This window comes from Pristiophorus japonicus, chromosome Y (genome assembly GCF_044704955.1).
Source record: "Pristiophorus japonicus isolate sPriJap1 chromosome Y, sPriJap1.hap1, whole genome shotgun sequence".
In the NCBI taxonomy this organism is placed as follows: Eukaryota; Metazoa; Chordata; class Chondrichthyes; family Pristiophoridae; genus Pristiophorus; species Pristiophorus japonicus.
Window position 1 is genome coordinate 33,834,083 of NC_092011.1, and position 16,098 is coordinate 33,850,180.

The following is a 16,098-nucleotide window of genomic DNA, read 5'->3' on the forward strand; positions in this document are numbered from 1 at the left end:
CGATGTTACAGAGGAGATATACCACGATGTTACACTAGAGAGGATAAAGAGGAGATTTACCAGAATGTTGCACTGGAGTGCGTACAGAGGAGATTTACAACGATATTGCATTTGAGAGTGAACAGAGAAGATTTACCAGGATGCTGCACTGTGGAGAGTACACGGGAGATTTACTAGAATATTGCACTATAGAATGTACAGAGAAATTTTACCAGGATGTTGCACTAGAGAGGGTACAGAGGAGATTTACCAGGATGTTGCAGTGGAGGGTGTACAGAGGAGATTTACTAGGATATTGCACTGGAGAGAGTACAAAGGAGGTTTACCAGGATGTTGCACTGGAGACGGTAAAGAGCAGATTTACCAGTTTGTTGCACTGGCGCGGGTACAAATTAGATTTACCAGGATGACGCACTGCAGAGGGCATGGAGGAGATTTACAAGGATGTTGAGCTAGAGAGGGTACAAGGATATTTACCAGCATGTTGCACTGGAGAGGGTACAGAGGAGATTTACCAGGATGTTACACTGGAGAGGTTAAAAAGGAGATTTACCAGGTTGTTACACTGGCGAGTGTATAGAGGAGATTTATCAGGATGTCACATTGCAGAGGTTACAGAGGAGATTTACAAGGTTTTTGCGCTAGGGAGGGTATAGAGGAGATTTACCAGGTTGTTGCACTGCAGAGGCTGCAGAGGAGATTTACAAGAATGTTGCACTAGAGGGGTTACAGAGTTGAATCAACAGGATGTTGCAATGTAGCGGGAACAGAGGAGATTTACAAGGATGTTGCACTAGAGAGGGTACAGAGAGATTTACCAGGATGTTGCACTGCAGAGGGTACAGAGGAAATTTACCAGGATGTTGCACTGGAGAGGCTACAGAAGAGATTTAGAAAGGATGTTGCACTAGAGAGTTTGCAGAGGAGATTTATCAGGCTGTGGCACTGGCGAGGGTAGAGAGGTTGATTTAACAGGAATTTGAGCTGGCGAAGGTACAGAGGAGATTTACTAGTATGTTGCACTGCAGAGCGTAAAGAGGAGATTTACCTGGATGTTGCACTGGTGAGGGTATAAAAGGAGATTAACAGGATGTTGAACTAGAGAAGATACAGAGGAGATTTACCAGGATTTTACATTGGATAGGCTGCAGAAGAGATTCATCAGGAGGTTGCACTGGCGATGGAACAGAGGTGATTTAACTGGTTGTTGCACTGGAGACATTACAGAAAAGCTTTACCCGGATGTTGCATTTGAGAGGTTATAGATGAGATTTACCAGGATGTTGCACTAGAGAGGGTACAGAGGAGATTTACCAGGGTGTTGCACTGGAGAGCGTACGAGGTGATTTATCACGGTATTGGACAAGAGAATTTGAAGAGGATATGTATCAGAATGTTGCAATGCAGAGGGTGCAGAGGAGATTTACCAGGATGTTGCACTGCAGAGGGTACAGAGGAGATTTACCAGGATGTTGCACTGCAGAGAGTACAGAGGACATTTCCCAGGATGTTGCACTGGAGAGGCTACAGAAGAAATTTACCTGGATGTTGCACTAGAGAGTGTGCAGCAGAGAATTGCCAGGATGTTGCACAGCAGAGAGTACGGAGGAGATTTACCAGATTGTTGCACTGGATACAGTACAGAGGAGATTTAGCAATATGTTACACTGGAGACAGTACAGAGGAAATTTACCAGGATGTTGCAATGCAGAGGGTGCAGAGGAGATTTACCTGGATGTTGCACTGGCGAGTGTACAGAGGATATTTACCAAGATGTTGGACTAGAGTGTATAGAGAGGAGATTTTCCAGGATTTTACATTGAAGGGGGCATAGAGCATGTTTACCAGTATATTGCAGTGTAGATGGTACAGAGGAGATTTACCAGGATTTTGCAATTAGAGACGTTGCAGATAAGATTTACCAGGATGTTGCACTACAGAGGGTGCAGAGGAGATTTACCAGGATGTTGCCTTGGAGACGTAACGGAGGAGATTTTCCAGGATGTTGCAGTGGAGTCGGTACAGAGGAGATTTTCCAGGATGTTGCACTAGAGAGTATACAAAGGAGATTTAGCAGAAGATTACACTGGAGAGGGTGCAGACGAAATTGTACAGGAATTTTCACTGGCGATGGTACAGAGGAGATTTACCAGGATGTTGCACTGCAGAGGGTACAGAGGAGATTTACCAGGACTTTGCACTAGAGACGGTACAGAGGAGTTTGAAAAGGATTTTACACTGGCGACGATACAGAAGAGGTTTACCTGCACGTTGCACGGGAGAGGTTGCAGAGGATATTTAACAGAATGTTGCACTGGTGAGGGTAGGGAGGAGATTTAACAGGAAGTTGCACTGGCGATGGTACAGAAATGATTTACCAGTATGTTGCACTGCAGTGGATACAGAGGAGATTTAGCCGGATGCTGCACTAGAAAAGTTACAGCGGAGAATAACCAGGATGTTGCACAGGAGATGGTACAGGAAAGAATTACCAAAATAATACAATGGAGAGGATGCAGAGGAAATGTATCAGGATATTCCACTGCAGAGCGTGCAGAGGAGATTTTCAAGGATGTTGGACAGGAGAAGGTGCTGAGGAGACTTACAAGGATGTTTCACTAGAGAAGTTACAGAGCAGGCTGTTAAACTGGAGATGGTACAGACGTGATTTAACAGGATTTTGCACTGGCGAGGGTACAGAAGAGATTTACCACGATGTCACACTAGAGAGAGTACATATGAGGTTTACCAGGATGTTGTACTGGAGAAGGTACAAAGGATATTTACAACGATGTGGCACTGGCGAGGTTAAAGAGGAGATTTTCCAGGATGTTGCACTGTAGAAATTACAGGGGAAATTTACCAGAATATTGCACTAGAGAATGTACAGAGGAATTTTACCAGGATGTTGCACTAGAGAGGGTGCAGAGGAGATTTACCACGATGTTGCACTGGAGGGGATACAGAGGAGATTTACTAGGATATTGCACTATAGAGGGTACAGAGTCGATTTTCCTGGATGTTGCAATAGAGATGTTACAGCGGAGATTTACCAGGTGCTTGCTTTGGAGAGGGAACATAGGAGATTTACCAGGATGTTGCAATGGAGAGGGTACAGAGGAGATTTCATAGCATGTTACACTGGAGAGGGTGCAGAGGAGATTGACCAGGATGTTGCATTATAGAGTGTACAGAGGAGACTTACAAGAATTTTGCACAAGAGAGGGTACACTGTTGATTCAACAGGATGTGGCACTGCGGAGAATACAGAGGAGAATTACTAGTATATTGCACTATAGTGGGTACAGAGGAGATTTTCCAGGTTCTTGCACATGGCGAGGGTACAGAGGAGATTTACCATGTTGTTGCACTGGCGAGGGTACAGAGGAGAATTACCACGATATCACACTGCAGATGATACAGAGGTGATTTACAAGGTTGTTGCGCAATAGAGGGTAAAGAGGAGATTTACCAGGATGTTGCAATGCAGAGTGTACAGAGGAGATTTACAAGATTGTTGCACTAGAGGGTGTACAGTGTTGATTCAACAGGATGTTGCACTGCATAGAATACAGAGAAGATTTACAAGGATGTTGCACTAGAGAGGGTACAGAGGACATTTACCAGGAAGTTGCATGGAGAAGGTGCAGAGGAGATTTACCTGGGTGTTACAGAGAGTGTGCAGAGGAGATTTAACAGCATGTTGCACTGTCGAAGGTACAGAAGGAATTTAACGATATGTTGCACTAGAGAGGATTCAGAGGAGATTTACTAGGATGTTGCACTGGAGAGGGTACAGAGGAGATTTAATAGGATGTTGCCCTGAAGAGTGTACCGAGGAGAATCACCAGGATGTTGAACTGAACATTGTACAGCGGAGTTTTACCAGGATATTGCACTAGCGAGGGTACAGAGGAGACTTTCAGGATCGGCACTACAGAGGGTGCAGAGCAGTATTAACTGGATGTTCCAATACAGAGGGTAAAGAGGAGACAAAAAGGATGTTGCACTAGTGAGGGTATAGAGATTTAACAGGATGCTGCACTGGAGAGCGTACAGAGGAGACTTACCAGGATGTTAGAGTGGAGAAGTTACATAGGAGATTTAACAGCATATTGAACTAGAGAGGGTACAGAGGAGATTTACCAGGATGTTGCACTGGAGAGTGTACAGAGGACTTTTACCAGGATGTTACATTCGAGAGGCTACAGACGTGATTTGACAGGATGTTGCACTGGCGATGTTAGAGAGGAGAAATATCAGGATGTTACACTAGAGAGGATAAAGAGGAGATTTACCAGAATGTTGCACTGGAGTGCGTAAAGAGGAGCTTTACATCGATATTGCACTTGAGAGGGAACAGAGAAGATTTACCAGGATGCTGCTCTGTGGAGAGTACAGGGGAGATTTACAAGAATATTGCACTAGAGAATGTACAGAGGAATTTTACCAGGATGTTGCACTAGAGAGGGTGCAGAGGAGATTTACCAGGATGTTGCCGTGGAGGGGGTACAGAGGAGATTGACTAGGGTATTGCACTAGACAAGCTACATAAGTGATTTTACATGATGTTGCAAAAGAGAGGTTACAGCAGAGATTTACCAGGTTCGTGCACTGGAGAGAGTACAAATGAGGTTTACCAGGATGTTGCACTGGAGAGGGTACAGAGCAGATTTACCAGTGTGTTGAACTGGCGAGGTTACAATGGAGATTTACCAGGATGATGCACTGCAGAGGGTACAGAGGAGATTTACAAGGATGTTGAGCTAGAGAGGGTACAGAGGAGATTAACCAGCATGTTGCACTGGAGAGGGTACAGAGGTGATTTACCAGGATGTTGCACTGGGGAGGATATGGGGGAGTTTTACCAGGATGTTATACTAGAGAGGGTACAGAGGAGAATTAACAGGATGTTGCACTGGAGAGAGTAAAGTGGAGATTTACTAGAATATTGCACTAGTGTGGGTACAGGGAGATTTACCACGATGCTGCACTAGAGAGAGTGCAGAGGAGATTTACCAGGATGTTGCACTCGAGATTATGCAGAGGAGTTTTACGAGGATGTTGCCCTAGAGAGTGTACAGAAATGATTTACTAAGATGTTGCACTTGAGAAGGTAACGTGAAGATTTTCCAGGATGTTACACTAGAGATGATACTGAGGAGATTTACCAGGACGTTGCACTAGAGATGATAGGCAGGAGATCTATTAGGATGTGGCGCTGGGAGGGTACAGAAGAGATTCACCAAAATGTTACACTAGACAGGGTACAGAGGAGATTTACCACAACTTTGCACAGTGAGGCTACAGAGGAGATTTATCAGGGTATTGCACTGGAGCGGGTACAGAGGAGATTTGCCAAGATGTTACACTGGAGCGGGTAGAGAGATTTACCAGATGTTGCACTGCAGAGTGTACAGAGGAGGTTTACCAGGATTTTACACTGTTGTGAGTACAGGGGAGATTTACCAGAATATTGCACTAGATAGAATGCAGAGGAGATCCACCAGGATGTTGCACTAGAGAGGGTACACTGGGGATTTCCCAGGATGTTGCGCTGGAGAGGGTACCGTGGAGATTTACCAGGATTTTACATTAGACGGGGTACAGAGGAGTTTTAACAGAGGTTGCAGCGGGGATTTACTAGAATATTGCACTGCAGAGGTTAGAGAGAAGATTTACAAGGATGTTGCACTAGAGAGGGCACAGATGTGATGTAACAGGATATTGCATGGGGGAAGGTACAAATGAGATTTATCAGGATGTTGCACAGGAGAGGGTAGAGACGTGATTTAGCAGCTTGTTACACTGGCGAGGGTACAGACGAGATTCAATAGGATGTTGCAGTGGAGAGATTGCAGTGGAGCTTTACCAGGATGTTGCACTGGCGAGCGTATAGAGGAGATTTACCTGGATGTTATACTAGAGATGTTATAGAGGAGATTTAACAGGATGATGCACGGAGAAGGCAGAGAGGAAATTTACCACGATGTTGCACTGCAGAGTGTACAGAGGAGATTTACCAGGATGTTGCAATTTAGAGCGTGCAGGGAAGATTTCCCAGAATATTGCACTAGAGAGTGTACAGAGTAGTTTTACCAGGATGTTGCACTAGAGATGATGCAGAGGGGATTTACCAGAATGTTGCACTAGAGGTGATGCAGAGTAGATTCACCAGGAGGTTGTACTAGAGAGGGTACACATGAGATTTACCAGGATGTTGCACTGGAGAGGGAACCGTGGAGATTTACAAGGATGTTACACTAGAGAGGGTACAGAGAAGTTTTAACAGGATTTTGCACTAGAGAGGGTGCAGCGGAGATTTACCAAGATATTGCACTGCCCAAGTTAGAGAGGTGATTACAAGGATGTTGCACTAGAGAGGGAACAGAGCAGATTTAACAGGATGTTGCACGGGAGAGAGTAAAGCGGAGATTTAACAGGAGGTTACAATGGAGAGGGTAGAGACGAGATTTAGCAGGTTGTTACATTGGCGGGGGTACAGAGGAGGTTCAATAGGATGTTGCAGTGGAGAGATGGGAGAGGAGATTTACCAGGATGTTGCACTGGCGAGCGTACAGAGGAGATTTACCTGGATGTTACATTAGAGATATTATATAGGAGATTTACCAGGATGTTGCACTGAGAAGGCAGAGAGGAGATTTACCACGAAGCTTCACTGCAGCGTGAACAGAGGAGCTTTACCACAACTTTGCACAGTGAGGTTACAGAGGAGATTTATCAGGGTATTGCACTGGAGCGGGTACAGAGGAGATTTGCCAAGATGTTACACTGGAGCGGGTAGAGAGATTTACCAGGATGTTGCACTGCACAGTGTACAGAGGAGATTTACCAGGATTTTACACAGTTGAGAGTACAGGGGAGATTTACCAGAATATTGCACTAGATAGAATGCAGAGGAGATTCACCAGGATGTTGCACTAGAGAGGGTACACTAGGGATTTCGCAGGATGTTGCGCTGGAGAGTGTACCGTGGAGATTTACCAGGATTTTACATTAGACGGGGTACAGAGGAGTTTTAACAGAGGTTGCAGCGGACATTTACTAGAATATTGCACTGCAGAGGTTAGAGAGAAGATTTACAAGGATGTTGCACTAGAGAGGGTACAGAGTAGATGTAACAGGATATTGCACGGGAGAAGGTACAAATGAGATTTATCAGGATGTTGCACAGGAGAGGGTAGAGATGAGATTTAGCAGCTTGTTACAATGGCGAGGGTAGAGAGGAGATTCAATAGGATGTTGCAGTGGAGAGATTGCAGTGGAGATTTACCAGGATGTTGCACTTGCGAGCGTATAGAGGAGATTTACCTGGATGTTATACTAGAGATGTTATAGAGGAGATTTAACAGGATGATGCACGGAGAAGGCAGAGAGGAAATTTACCACGATGTTGCACTGCAGAGTGTACAGAGGAGATTTACCAGGATGTTGCAATTTAGAGCGTGCAGGGAAGATTTCCCAGAATATTGCACTAGAGAGTGTACAGAGTAGTTTTACCAGGATGTTGTACTAGAGAGTGTGCAGAGGGGATTTACCAGAATGTTGCACTAGAGGGGATGCAGAGTAGATTCACCAGCATGTTGTACTAGAGAGGGTACACATGAGATTTACCAGGATGTTGCACTGGAGAGGGAACCGTGGAGATTTACCCGGATGTTACACTAGAGAGGGTACAGAGAAGTTTTAACAGGATTTTGCACTAGAGAGGGTGCAGCGGAGATTTACCAGGATATTGCACTGCAGAAGTTAGAGAGGTGATTACAAGGATGTTGCACTAGAGAGGGAACAGAGCAGATTTACCAGAATATTGTACGGGAGAGAGTACAGAAGACTTTTACCATGATGTTGCACTAGAGAGGTTGCAGATGGGATTTAGTAGGATGTTGCACTAGAGAGGATGCAGAGGATATTTAACAGGTTGTTGCACTAGAGAGGTTGGAGAGGATATTTACCAGGATGTTGCACTGGAGAGGGTAGAGAGGAGATTTACCAGGATGTTGCACTGGAGAGGGTACAGAGGAGATCAACCAGGATGTTACATTAGCGAGGGTCCAGACGAGTTTTAACATGATATTGCACTAGAGAGGGTGCATAGGAGATTTACCAGGATGTTGCACTGCAGAGTAAGAGTGGAGATTTACAAGCATGTTGCACTAGAGAGGTTATAGAGAAGATTTACCAGCATGTTGCATTGGAGAGGGTACAGAGGAGATTTACCAGGATGTTACACTGGATAGGATGAAAAGGAGATTTACCAGGTTGTTACACTGGCGAACGTATAGAGGAGATTTATCAGGATGTCGCCTTGCAGATGGTACAGAGGAGATTTACAAGGATGTTGCGCTAGAGAGGGTTCAAAAGAGATTTACCCGGATGTTTTACTGGAGAGGATAAAGAGGCGATTTACCAGGATGTTACATTGGAAGGGTGCAGAAGAGATTTACCAGGATGTTGCTCTGCAGAGGCTGCAGAGGAGATTTACAAGAATGTTGCACTAGCGGGGTTATGGATTTGATTCAACAGGATGTTGCAATGTAGAGGGAACAGAGGAGATTTACAAGCACGTTGAACTAGAGAGGGTACAGAGGAGATTTACCAGGAAGTTGCACTGGAAAGAGTACAGACGTGATTTACCTGGATGTTACACTGCGAGGGTATGGAGGAGATTTTCCAGGATGATGCACTGTAGGGAGCATAGGGGGGATTTAACGAATATTACATTAGAGAGGGAACAGTGGAGAATTACCTAGATGTTGCACTAGAGAGTGTGCAGTGGAGATTTACCTGGATGTTGCAGTAAACGCTTGCAGAGGAGATTTACCCAGATGTTGCACTGGAGAGCATACATAGAAGATTTACCAGGATGTTAGAGTGGAGAAGATACCTAGGAGATTTAGCAGCATATTGCTCTAGAGAATGTGCAGAGGCGATTTAACAAGATGTTGCACTGCAGGGCGTGCTGAGGTGATTTACAAGGATGTTGCACTAGAGAGGGTACAGCGGAGATTTACCTAGAATGTTGCACTTGAGATGGTACAGAGATCTTTTAATAGGATGTTACACTAGAGAGGTAACAGAGCTGATTTAACAGGATGTCGCACTGGCGACAGTACAGTGGAGATTTACCTGGATGTTACACGAGTGAGGGTACAGAGGAGATTTACAAGGATTTTGCACTGGAGAGTGTACAGAGGAGATTTACCACGATGTTGCACTGGAGAGGATACAGAGGAGATTCACCAGGATGTTGCACTGAGAGCATACAGATAAGATTTACTAGGATGTTAGAATATAGAAGGTACACAGGAGATTTAACAGCATATTGCATTAGAGACAGTGCAGAGTCGATTTACCACGATGTTGCACTGCAGAGCTTGCAGAGGTGATTTACAAGGAAATTGCACTAGAGAGGGTACAGAGGAGATTTACCAGGATGTTGCACTGCAGAGCATCCACAGGAGATTTACCACAATGTTGCACTGTAGAAAGTACAGGGGAGATTTACCAGAATATTACATTAGAGAGGATACAGAGGAGATTTACCTGGAATTTGCACTAGATAGTGTGCAGAGGGGATTTACCAGGATGTTGCACTGTAGAATGTAGAGAGGACATTTTAAAGGATTTTGCACTAGAGAGGCTACAGAGGAGATTTACAAGGATGTAACACTGGAGAAGGTGCAGAGGTGATTAGCAGGATGGCCACTAGAGAGGGTGCAGAGCAGAATTAGCAAGATGTTGCACAACAGAGTGTACAGAGGAGATTTACAAGGAAGTTGCACTAGCGAGGGTACAGAGAAGTTTGCTCAGGAAGAGCATACAGAGTAGATTTACCACGATGTTACATTGGAATGGTTACATAGGGGATGTAACAGGACATTGCACTAGAGAGCTTGCAGAGGCAAGTTACCAGGATGTTGCACTGCAGATCGTGCAGAGATGATTTACGAGGAAGTTGCACTAGAGAGTGTACAGAGGTGATTTACCAGGATGTTGCGCTGGGGAGTATACGGAGGAGTTTTACCAGGATGTTACACTGGAGAGGGTACTGAGGTGATTTAACAGGATGTTGCACCAGCGAGGGTACAGAGGAAATTTACCTGGATGTTACACTAGAGAGGGTACAGAGGAGAATTAACAGGATGTTGCACTGGGGAAAGTAAAGTGGTGATTTACTAGAATATTGCAGTAGTGTGGGTACAAGGAGATTTACCAGGATGTTGCACTAGAGAGAGTGCAGAGGAGATTTACCAGGATGTTGCACTCGAGATTATGCAGAGGAGTATTACGAGGATGTTGCCCTAGAGAGTGTACAGAAACGATTTACTAGGATGTTGCACTTGGGAAGGTAACGTGAAGATTTACCAGGATGTTACTCTAGAGATGATACTGACGAGATTTACCAGGACGTTGCACTAGAGATGATAGACAGGAGATCTATTAGGATGTGGCGCTGGGAGGGTACAGAAGAGATTCACCAAAATGTTACACTAGACAGGGTACAGAGGAGATTTACCACAACTTTGCACAGTCAGGTTACAAAGGAGATTTATCAGGGTATTGCACTGGAGCGGGTACAGAGGAGATTTGCCAAGATGTTACACTGGAGTGGGTAGAGAGATTTACCAGGATGTTGCACTGCAGAGTGTACAGAGGAGATTTACCAGGATTTTACACTGTTGAGAGTACAGGGGAGATTTACCAGAATATTGCACTAGATAGGACGCAGAGGAGATTCACCAGGATGTTGCACTAGAGAGGGTACGCTAGGGATTTTCCAGGATGTTGCGCTGGAGAGGGTACCGTGGAGATTTACCAGGATTTTACATTAGACGGGGTACAGAGGAGTTTTAACAGAGGTTGCAGCGGAGATTTACTAGAATATTGCACTGCAGAGGTTACAGAGGAGATTTACAAGGATGCTGAGGTAGAGAGGGTAGAGAGGAGATTTACAAGGATTTTGCACTGGAGAGAGAACAGAGGAGATTTACCACGATGTTGCACTGGAGAGGATACAGAGGAGATTCACCAGGATGTTGCACTGAAGAGCATACAGATAAGATTTACTAGGATGTTAGAGTATAGAAGGTACACAGGAGATTTAACAGCATATTGCATTAGAGACGGTGCAGAGGCGATTTACCAAGATGTTGCACTGCAGAGCTTGCAGAGGTGATTTACAAGGAAATTGCACAAGAGAGGGTACAGAGGAGATTTACCAGGATGTTGCACTGCAGAGGAGCCACAGGAGATTTACCAGAATGTTGCACTGTAGAAAGTACAGGGGAGATTTACCAGAATATTACATTAGAGAGGATACAGAGGAGATTTACCTGGATTTTGCACTAGAGAGTATGCAGAGGAGATTTAGCTGGATGTTGGACTAAAGAGGTTGCAGAGGAGATTTACTAGGATTTTGCACTAAAGAGGGCACAGAGGAGATTCAGCAGGATGTTACACTGGAGAAGGTAGAGAGGAGATTTCGCAGGTTGTTGCACTTGTGAGGGTATACAGGAGTTTCAACATGATTTTACCGTAGACAGATTGCACAGGAGATTTACCAGCGTGTTGAACTGGAGAGGGTACAGATGAGATTTACCAGGATGTTGCACTAGAGAGGGTGCAGAGGAGATTTACCAGGATTTTGCACTGGAGAGGATAGAGAGGAGATTTTCCAGAATGTTGCACCCAGAGCGTGCAGAGGTGATTTAACAGGGTGTTGCACTGCAGCGGGTATAGATTAGACAAGCATGATCAGCACTACATAGGGTGCAGAGCAGAATTAACATGATGTTGTACGACGGAGAGTACAGAGGCGATTTACAAGGATGTTGCACTAGCGAGGATGTAGAGAAGATTTACTAGGAATATGCACTGGCGGGCGTACAAAGAAGATTTACCAGGATGTTGCACTGCAGAGCGTGTAGAGGTGTTTTACAAGGAAGTTGCACCAGAGATGGTACAGTGGAGATTTACCGCGATGTTGCGCTGGAGATGGTACAGAGGAGACTACCTGGATGTTACACTAGAGAGGGTACAGAGGAGATATACAAGGATGTTGCACTGGATAGGATACAGACGAGATATAACAAGATGTTGCACTGGCAATGGTACAGAGGAGAATTATCTGGATGTTACACTAGAGAGGGTACAGAGGAGATATACAAGGATGTTGCACTGGAGAGGGTACAGAGGAGATTTGCCACGATGTTGCACTGGAGAGGATACAGAGGAGGTTTACCATAATGTTGCAGTGGAGAGGGAACAGAGGAGATTTACCAGGGTGTTGCACTAGAGAGTGTATAGAGGAGATTTTACAGGATGTTGCTTAGTGAAGATGCAGTAGAGATTTACCAGGATGTTGCACTGGAGAGATTACAGTGGAGATTAGCAGGATGTTGCACTAGAGAGGCTACAGTGGAGATTTACCAGGATGTTGCACTAGAGGAGGTACAGAGTTAATTTACAAGGATGGTTCTCTGGAGAGGATACTGAGAACATTTACCAGGATGTTGCACCGAGGGCGAGCAGAGAAGATTTACCAGGATGTTAGACTGGAGAGAGTACTAATGAGTTTTAAGCTGATATTGCACTAGAGAGGGTGCAAAGGAGACTTACCACGATGTTGCACTGCAGACGGTAGAGAGGAGATTTACAAGAATGTTGCACTAGAGTGGGTACAGTGGAGACTTAACAGGATGTTGCACAGGAGAGGGTACAGACGAGATTCACACGGATGTTACACTGGAGAGGGTAGAGAGAAGATTTAGCAGGTTGTTGGACTGGCGAGGTTACAGAGGAGATTCAACAGGATTTTGCAGTGGAGAGGGAGCAGTGGGATTTACCAGGATGCTGCATTGGAGTGGGTGCAGATGAGATTTACCAGGATGTTGCACTGTAGAATGTAGAGAGGACATTTTAAAGGATTTTGCACTAGAGAGGCTACAGAGGAGATTTACAAGGATGTAACACTGGGGAGGGTGCAGAGGCGATTAGCAGGATGGCCACTAGAGAGGGTGCAGAGCAGAATTAACAAGATATTGCACAACAGAGTGTACAGAGAAGATTTACAAGGAAGTTGCACTAGCGAGGGTACAGAGGAGATTGCTCAGGATGTTGACTGAAGAGCATACAGAGTAGATTTACCACGATGTTACAGTGGAGTGGGTACATAGGGGATTTAACAGGACATTGCACTAGAGAGTTTGCAGAGGCGAGTTAGAAGGATGTTGCACTGCAGATCGTGCAGAGATGATTTACGAGGAAGTTGCACTAGAGAGTGTACAGAGGTGATTTACCAGGATGTTGCGCTGGGGAGGATACGGAGAAGTTTTACCAGGATGTTACACTGGAGAGAGTACAGAGGTGATTTAACAGGATGTTGCACCAGCGAGGGTAGAGAGGAAATTTACATGGATGTTACTCTAGAGAGGGTAAAGAGGAGAATTAACAGGATGTTGCACTGGAGAGAGTAAAGTGGAGATTTACTAGAATATTGCACTAGTGTGGGTACAGGGAGATTTACCAGGATGTTGCACTAGAGAGAGTGCAGAGGAGATTTACCAGGATGTTGCACTCGAGATTATGCAGAGGAGTTTTACGAGGATGTTGCCCTTGAGAGTGTACAGAAACGATTTACTAGGATGTTGCACTTGAGAAAGTAACGTGAAGATTTACCAGGATGTTACACTAGAGATGATACTGAGGAGATTTACCAGGACGTTGCACTAGAGATGATAGACAGGAGATCTATTAGGATGTGGCGCTGGGAGGGTACAGACGAGATTCACCAAAATGTTACACTAGACAGGGTACAGAGGAGATTTACCACAACTTTGCACAGTGAGCTTACAGAGGAGATTTATCAGGTATTGCTCTGGAGCGGGTACAGAGGAGATTTGCCAAGATGTTACACTGGAGCGGATAGAGAGATTTACCAGGATGTTGCACTGCAGAGTGTACAGAGGAGATTTACCAGCATTTTACACTGTTGAGAGTACAGGGGAGATTTACCAGAATATTGCACTAGATAGGATGCAGAGGAGATTCACCAGGATGTTGCACTAGAGAGGGTACACTAGGGATTTTCCAGGATGTTGTGCTGCAGAGGGTACCGTGGAGATTTACCAGGATTTTACATTAGACGGTGTACAGAGGAGTTTTAACAGAGGTTGCAAAGGAGATTTACTAGAATATTGCACTGCAGAGGGTATAAAGGAGATTTATAAAGATGTTGAGCTAGAGAGGGTACAGAGGAGATTTACAAGGATTTTGCACTGGAGAGAGTACAGAGGAGATTTACCACGATGTTGCACTGGAGAGGATACAGAGGAGATTCACCAGGATGTTGCACTGAATATCATACAGATAAGATTTACTAGGATTTTAGAGTATAGAAGGTACATAGGAGATTTAACAGCATATTGCATTAGAGACGGTGCAGAGGCGATTTACCAAGATGTTGCACTGCAGAGCTTGCAGAGGTGATTTACAAGGAAATTGCATTAGAGAGGGTACAGAGGAGATTTACCAGGATGTTGCACTGCAGAGGATCCACAGGAGATTTACCAGAATGTTGCACTGTAGAAAGTACAGGGGAGATTTACCAGAATATTACACTAGAGAGGATACAGAGGAGATTTACCTGGATTTTGCACTAGAGAGTGTGCAGAGGAGATTTAGCTGGATGTTGGACCTAAGAGGTTGCAGAGGAGTTTTACTAGGATTTTGCACTAAAGAGGGCACAGAGGAGATTCAGCAGGATGTTACACTGGAGAAGGTAGAGAGGAGATTTCGCAGGTTGTTGCACTTGTGAGGGTACACAGGAGTTTCAACAGGATTTTGCCGTAGAGAGGTTGCAGAGGAGATTTACCAGAGTGTTGAACTGGAGAGGGTACAGAGGCGATTTACAAGGATGTTGCACTAGCGAGCATGTAGAGAAGATTTACCAGGAATATGCACTGGAGGGCGTACAGAGAAATTTACCAGGATGTTGCACTGCAGAGCGTGTAGAGGTGTTTTACAAGGAAGTTGCACCAGAGATGGTACAGTGGAGATTTACCGCGATGTTGCGCTGGAGATGGTACAGAGGAGACTACCTGGATGTTACACTAGAGAGGGTACAGAGGAGATATACAAGGATGTTGCACTGGATAGGATACAGAGGAGATTTATCAGGATGTTGCAGTGGAGAGGGTACAGAGGAGATTTACCAGGGTGTTGCACTAGAGAGTGTATAGAGGAGATTGTACAGGATGTTGCTTAGTGAAGATGCAGTAGAGATTTACCAGGATGTTGCACTGGAGAGATTACAGTGGAGATTAGCAGGATGTTGCACTAGAGAGGCTACAGTGGAGATTTACCAGGATGTTGCACGAGAGGAGGTACAGAGTTCATTTACAAGGATGTTTCTCTAGAGAGGATACTGAGAACATTTACCAGGATGTTGCACCGAGGGCGAGCAGAGAAGATTTACCAGGATGTTAGACTGGAGAGAGTACATATGAGTTTAAAGCGTATATTGCACTAGAGAGGGTGCAGAGGAGACTTACCACGATGTTGCACTGCAGACGGTAGAGAGGAGATTTACAAGAATGTTGCACTAGAGTGGGTACAGAGGAGACCTAACAGGATGTTGCACAGGAGAGGGTACAGACGAGATTCACACGGATGTTACACTGGAGAGGTTAGAGAGAAGATTTAGCAGGTTGTTTGACTGGCGAGGTTACAGAGGAGATTCAACAGGATTTTGCAGTGGAGAGGGAGCAGTGGGATTTACCAGGATGCTGCATTGGTGTGGGTGCAGATGAGATTTACCAGGATGTTGCACTGTAGAATGTAGAGAGGACATTTTAAAGGATTTTGCACTAGAGAGGCTACAGAGGAGATTTACAAGGATGTAACACTGGAGAGGGTGCAGAGATGATTAGCAGGATGGCAACTAGAGAGGGTGCAGAGCAGAATTAACAAGATGTTGCACAATAGAGTGTACAGAGGAGATTTACAAGAAAGTTGCATTTGCGAGGGTACAGAGGAGATTGCTCAGGATGTTGCACTGAAGAGCATACAGAGTAG